Source organism: Anopheles funestus, chromosome 2RL (genome assembly GCF_943734845.2).
Source record: "Anopheles funestus chromosome 2RL, idAnoFuneDA-416_04, whole genome shotgun sequence".
In the NCBI taxonomy this organism is placed as follows: Eukaryota; Metazoa; Arthropoda; class Insecta; order Diptera; family Culicidae; genus Anopheles; species Anopheles funestus.
In genome coordinates, this window is record NC_064598.1 from 81,506,683 (window position 1) to 81,513,377 (window position 6,695).

The following is a 6,695-nucleotide window of genomic DNA, read 5'->3' on the forward strand; positions in this document are numbered from 1 at the left end:
TCCCTGAGTAGAAGGCAAAAAAAACCTCCCAACACACACACACACACACACACACACACACACACACACACACACACACACACACACACACACACACACACACACCAAGAGGAAAGTGGGATCGTTTCACCGGATGAACCGAAATGGGCCAGCAATTTCCATTGATATTAATAATTAAATTCAATAAAACTCCATAATAATAAAATAATCTATACTGAGGAAGCGCTCGGCCAAAACGCTCGGCCCCCGGGTCCGGTGTGTGAAGTGTTGTAATAAACTTGAGACAACGTGCTTCCCCCTTGTGATCCTTCCGCCATGACCCGTTGCCTGGTCTTCTTCCCTTGCCCACCAACCATCCGGCTCGATGGTAGACACGTGGGTGTAATCGGCCATGTAGCAAGGAAGTACATGTGTTTGTGTGGCCCGGGGATGTTCACAGTGAAATTGGTTGGCCACATTTGGGAAAAAGGGGTTTTGGAACCGTACATGGAAAATACGGGCGATGGTTGATGGTTTGGTGTATGATGAGCTTGAATCGTTCTTCCGGATCGTTGGCCAGCTCTCTGTTTCTCTCACTCTTGCTCGCTCTTTTTCGATCTGCATTTACTTTTGGCACATCCTTTCCGGATGGACTAAACATACGTCACTCATGTATAACACGTTGGGAAACAGTTTGGCACTTAGGTAAGGGGCTTAGGTTGTATAATATTACGTTGGAGACAAGGAAGGGGGAAAGGTTTTAAACCTTTTTGAAATGCTAAATAGCGTTTGGCAATGGTTTAACATACGTTTGAAATAATTCTTCTTATTTCGGAACAATATTTGTACATCGATTCTTTGTTTACTTAATTAACAGAAATTAGTCGTTTAGAAATATTTGTTGTATTTTCAGCAAATACTGTTCCACTGTCTTTCCTCCTCGAGGTTTCCGAGTTCCCTCATCAAAAGGGATAAAACACACTGAGTCAAAACCATTGTTTCGGTGATAATTTGGTAGTAGCCCATACTAAACTCGTCCTTTATTCTGTTGGAAGTACACACTCTGAGCGTACATTCAACTCATTCAGAATACTGGATTGAGTTCATACTTCTTTGAATACTTTACATAAAACATATTTTGTTAAAAAAATAATTCATTATCGCTCAAGAGAAAGATGCTTATTTAGATGTTATTTCGGCCCCGCGAGATACATTTTAAATTAGGCGGACAATAAAGGAGCTACTAAAATAGTACAGCGAGTATTCCAGGCTCCAGTGGACTGATCATGTCATTCGAATGAGATCAGTCCTTAAAGTCATTTTAGGTCGTCCACATGGACAGAGGAGGTGTGTTAGGCCCAAACGAAGGTAGAATTATGGCGTTGATGCGTCCTCCAGAAAGGACTTCAAGAGTCGTTTTAGCAGGCCAAGAAGCTGTTCTAGCGCTTGACAAGAAAGCAAGATTTCAATAAGAATATAGTTATAACAATAAGGTATAAACAATAAGATATTGTTTGCAACATGTAAAAGGCACTGCTTAGTGAATTACTTATATGTAGATGGATTTAGTATTCCATCAACTCTTGAAAGTGTAACATAAGAAATAAACCCTTGGTGATCTATAGCCGCCAAAGTCCTACACATTGCAGTTTAGTTCCTTCGTTAGACAATAGTTTATATTATTTTTTTTTTTTAAAGACACATAAGTCAAAGAGGTAGATTGGTCTAAGAACATGTTCTTGCAGATCTCTGCAATGGGGGAGTGGGTCTATTTTTTTTGCATAATGATTATGATTAATGATATAACGCCTCCATTATCTCTTCAGAGGTCGACATTTCAGCAGTCTCAAACTTTTTAAAGAAAATTCCATATTTAAGATAAATAAATGCTTTGTTTACACACAGGCTCTATTTCCTAGATGTTATAAGTGAAAAATATTTTTGAGGATCCTATTCCCTTGGCAAACTTTGCACCCTTGAACACAGAAGAATGGAGCCAGCTTCTTTAAAATTTTAACATAAATATTAATACGAAATAATGAAAACACGAAATGAGCTCCTTTAAGGAAAGGAACCAATGACTCTGCTAAGTAGGACATACATTGTACTGCTCAATACCCCCCACACTTCCTTTCTTAAATCCCTACACGAAAGCATCAAACCCAACCGAACCACCTGAACTGCTTTCCATTACAGGTGTTACAAAATGCTTCCAATCGAAATCAATAAACGTGACGCCCGGTCCGTGCGGCATAAACCTTGCGGAGTAAACGAAAAATTTGATGCCACAATCTTCCACCACCAAAACTCCAATCGATTTCCCACCGAACAGGGACTGCCGTGGCAAACAATTCCGGCACCATAAGCGTCTCCATCCGATTAAGGGAAGAAAACAAAAAAAAACGGCAAAACTTTCCACGGGATGGATAACAGCGAGGAAGCTGTAAAAACCGCACGCATCGATCAGCAAACGCGTGAACGATGAAATCGTGTTAAGAATATGGCCGTGTGTATGATTTTCTCTCCCTCTCTCGCTCTCTCTCTCTTTCGCAAACTTTTCCTCCAAATCTCAACGCCAACAATAGCAGACGGAATGATGGCGCGTTACCTTTGCCGCTTTCAATCATGGCCGGAATCGCTTCGCCCTCTTAAGACGCGCATCATTTTCATCCGTTATCCATCCCGAGGCACACTTCATGCGAATTGATTGATGATGTAAAAGTATCTTTCTTGGTCAAATGCTTTTTTTCGTTGTTGGATGGGGTAAAATTTCATTCCATGAATGAAGGGCGTGATAAACTTCCCATTTTGTTGGATTGCAAAACATGGGCGGGGGCTTTGAATTGCTTCCGGTTTTCGGAAGCCGAGAAGGAACTTCCACTTTGTCGGATGACCAGAGGAACTCGAGCACGCACAGGCAGAAGCGGAAAAGCGATTTCCCGAACGATTCAATAGCAGACCGACTGTTGGAGGATCGAGGTAAATTGATCTTTGGCACCTACGCGTTCGATTTTCCGGGAAGTAATTGTACCGCTGGTTTATGTATTATTGATTAGACATTTCTAATGAAATCGTGCTTCTTCGATAAACGATTTTAAAAGGTAATTATTGAATGTAATTCAAATACGTGTAAACGTGGTTCCTTTTTTAAAAGTGCCATTCAACGGTAGCATCACTTTCACAACAAAAACCTCCCGATCAGCACAGAACAATTATTAGTCCCGATCATTTAGTATCGTTTTGCTAATAAAAGCACCAACCAACAATGAGGCTGCAATCCGGCAGAACAAACGTGCTCGTTGTTTCGTGTCATTCATAACAAATCATCGTGCTCACCGACACAGAGACAGACAAAATGCAATTACCAAAAATTAGCTACAAACCTTCCGCCAACTCTTTACGGCACAGAGGGATCATCAAACGTACAATGTGCTTCACGGGAAGCCTTGAGTGCCTTCCGCCGAGGTGCCGAGAAGAGAGACGAGAAGGGGGTAAAATATTATTAACATTCCATTCGCTGTAGAGTGAAATTGTTGCCAACGCTTACCATTACCCTTGTGCCGCATACAAACATATCGATTTTCGTGCCGTTGCGGCGTTTAAAATTACTTCACAAAATGCGTGGCAAAAACCAGCGACACGCTTACAGACACGGTGCGCTGGCCCCTGGGGTAGGGGTGGAATGTTCATTCTGCGAATGTGATGTCGGTATTTTAACAGTTAAGTATCAGTTTTTAGTTTAAAAATTCTGATAAATTTTAATACAATTAATAAGCTTTACTCTTACCAAGAACCTCCGGCTTAGTGTTGATTGGTTCAGATGGATACTCTGTGTAGCAACTTTCATTTAAATTAATTAATCTCGTTTGAAAAATTATTACTAATGCAATGAATTAAATGTTTCAACTCCCATAGCATATGTAAATTAGAGAAAATTAGAACAATCATCAATTAAGACGTTCCTCTGCGGCTTTAAAATTTCCGATTGAATTTCTTGCAATTTTGTTGTTTTTTATTTCAGCGACTAGTCTATAGTAAATTACTTATTCTTTACTCTATTTCCTGTGAAAAACTGTGATGTTGGAAGATATCAAAATGCAAAGTCATAATTTAATTTCAATAAAATAACAAAAATAAAAGATGAAACGTTGTTTATTAAAGTAAGCTTTAAGCATGAAGCTTTCAAAAAAAGCTCGTTGAAAGAAAATGAATCTAAAGTCAAAATTATTGGACAAATATCTCTTAGGAAAAAAGGACACGTGTCTCACGTTATCCTTTTTTTTACCTTCAAACAGTGAATATTAAAAAAAAAACTCATCTTCAAAAACAAAATTACAACATACCATAACACTCGTTAAGCTTCATCCAACGATATCGATTTGCACCAACCATCAGAACGAAACACCTTCGCAAAATGTTCAAAGCACATCCGAAAATCCATGGTAATCATGATTTATGAGACCTCTTCCCACGATCGTCTGGGTAGATAGTGGAAAAGAAAAGCCGATCGATTGAAAGAAACAACAAAAAAAGCAACGGAATCAAACGAAAAGCCACACCTACACTGCTGCCCTTCAGAAAATGGCACATCTTACACGCGTTATTGGAGTTCTTTAATTTTGAGACTGAAAAAAAAACTTCCCCAAATCAGCCAGTGACATACAGCTTTGTTTGCCGAGGATGGAGAAGAACAACCAGTAAGCAAACAGAGAACGCAATGCAATGAAGGTGAAGATAAATTTTAATAAAATGCACAAAGAAAAGAATAACACGGAATAGAAAAATGGTTAGTAAGAAGGAAAAACAATATTAAAAACTTACTAACAGTAAGTTGATAATTGTTAGTTATTTTTTTATTTCTTCCATTTGTTTTCACTGATTTTATCAATCTTATACCGTGGAGTACAATAAAAACAAGCGCCTTTTCTATACTTTGTCTTAAAACAAAATATTATTTAAGTATTAAAGGGAACAGAAATGGAAAAAATAAAACACTGACAATCTAAATTAATGCTCAAAAAATCCTGCTGTTTAAGGTTGGGAAATTACTTAAAACTTAAGACCCTGTTTAATGCTAAGATGTACGACGGAAGAGTATTTAAGCGATAAGCAAAACTCTTACCAACGCCGTATCGTCTCATTACCCTTCGGCAAGACAGCACTAACAAAAAGGAAAGCAAGAATTAAAGTTTTCATTTACACTTTCTCATCCCATTTTCTGTATTTTCTTGCTTTGAGGAAAGATTTATACTCTGCCACTAGCTTTGCTCCTGCTTTTACTTCACACTGTGCTTTGCTTTCTTTTTTCGTTTTTCGGCATTATCGATTGGAAAAGTTTCATCAGGCACACACCGTCCTTTCACGGGAATGGTGGAAATCAATGAACCGAACGTGTGCATAAGAAACTCAACACGAGGCAAAGAAACACCTTCACGGGCTTAAGCGCTTGTTCCGGGACGGTTTCCGATTCAGCATGACATCCTGACCATCCTCAACAACGCCAGGAAGCCATCGTGTTCCGGAAGATTAGTCTCGAAGCAACGGTATCTCGCTCTCCGGTATGAAGAAACGAATGGAAAGAAGGAAAAAAACACTCAAAGACACACATAGACACAGAGACAGAGCTCTCAAGCTTTCCTTCGCCCTGAGGGCAGATTTGAAGGATTCAATTCAGCTCTTCTATTGCGTTTTTTCTTTTCTCCTATACTTACAGTTTCTGGTTTCTACTTTGGGGTTTGGGGATTTTTTTCGCTTTCTTGTTTATGTGTTGCTCTGGGCGTGCATTTGAATAGTAAGGATAAGTCGAACACAAACACTATCCGGTGACAATAATGAAAAATCTTCAGCAGAGAAGCTGTGTGCAGACTGTGCATGAAAACATGTAGCAAACGCTAGAAGTAAAAGCAATTCTCACTTTCTGTTCTCTTTCTTTTTTTTTTTGAGTAAATTTCAATATGTGTCGAGTTCGTTGCTGAGGTAGGGTCGATTGGTGGTGGGTATGCATATTAGCATACTTTTGGGCAACATGATTTTTTCTTTCTTTCTTCTCCACAACCCTACTAAGCTTCTGTTCTGGAGATCGCTTGTGTGCCATGTGGAGAAACGTTCTCGGAATTCTCGGTACACATAAGGGTATATTCGACTGCACTTTAATATTGCTCGGATACTGTGCGAGAGGAAACGAAAGCTCAAACAACCTACCCGAGCAAGAGACAAACAAATAAATTGAAATTCAAAATGATGTTGATGTTGTATGGAATGAGATGTTTTACGAGCGATGGATAATAAATTAAAAAAAAAAATAGTTATGAAATTTATTGTCATTAAAAAAGGAAGAAACAACAAACAATAATTATTAACATCTTAAAGCAATTAATGTTAGCTCCATCTGTTCAAGAATTATGGTGCATGTTTCTAAAAAAATATTTTTACAAAATAATTTATGTTAACATTATTTTTGCTAGAACGTAATTTAGGTATTACAATGCTCATTTAAAATTAATTCTAATTTAAATAAAATATTAAAGCTGTAACGTTATGTCCAGGCGCTGTTCAAAACAGAGGAGTACTAGCACGACTATCTCGACATGTCATTAAATATGACACCGAACATTCCTACTCATTTATTTCTTTTAATTGTCTTATAAAATTATTTCTATGAACCTTCCCCAAAGAGTATTTAGCATCGAAATCCTCTCACAATATAACATTCCCAT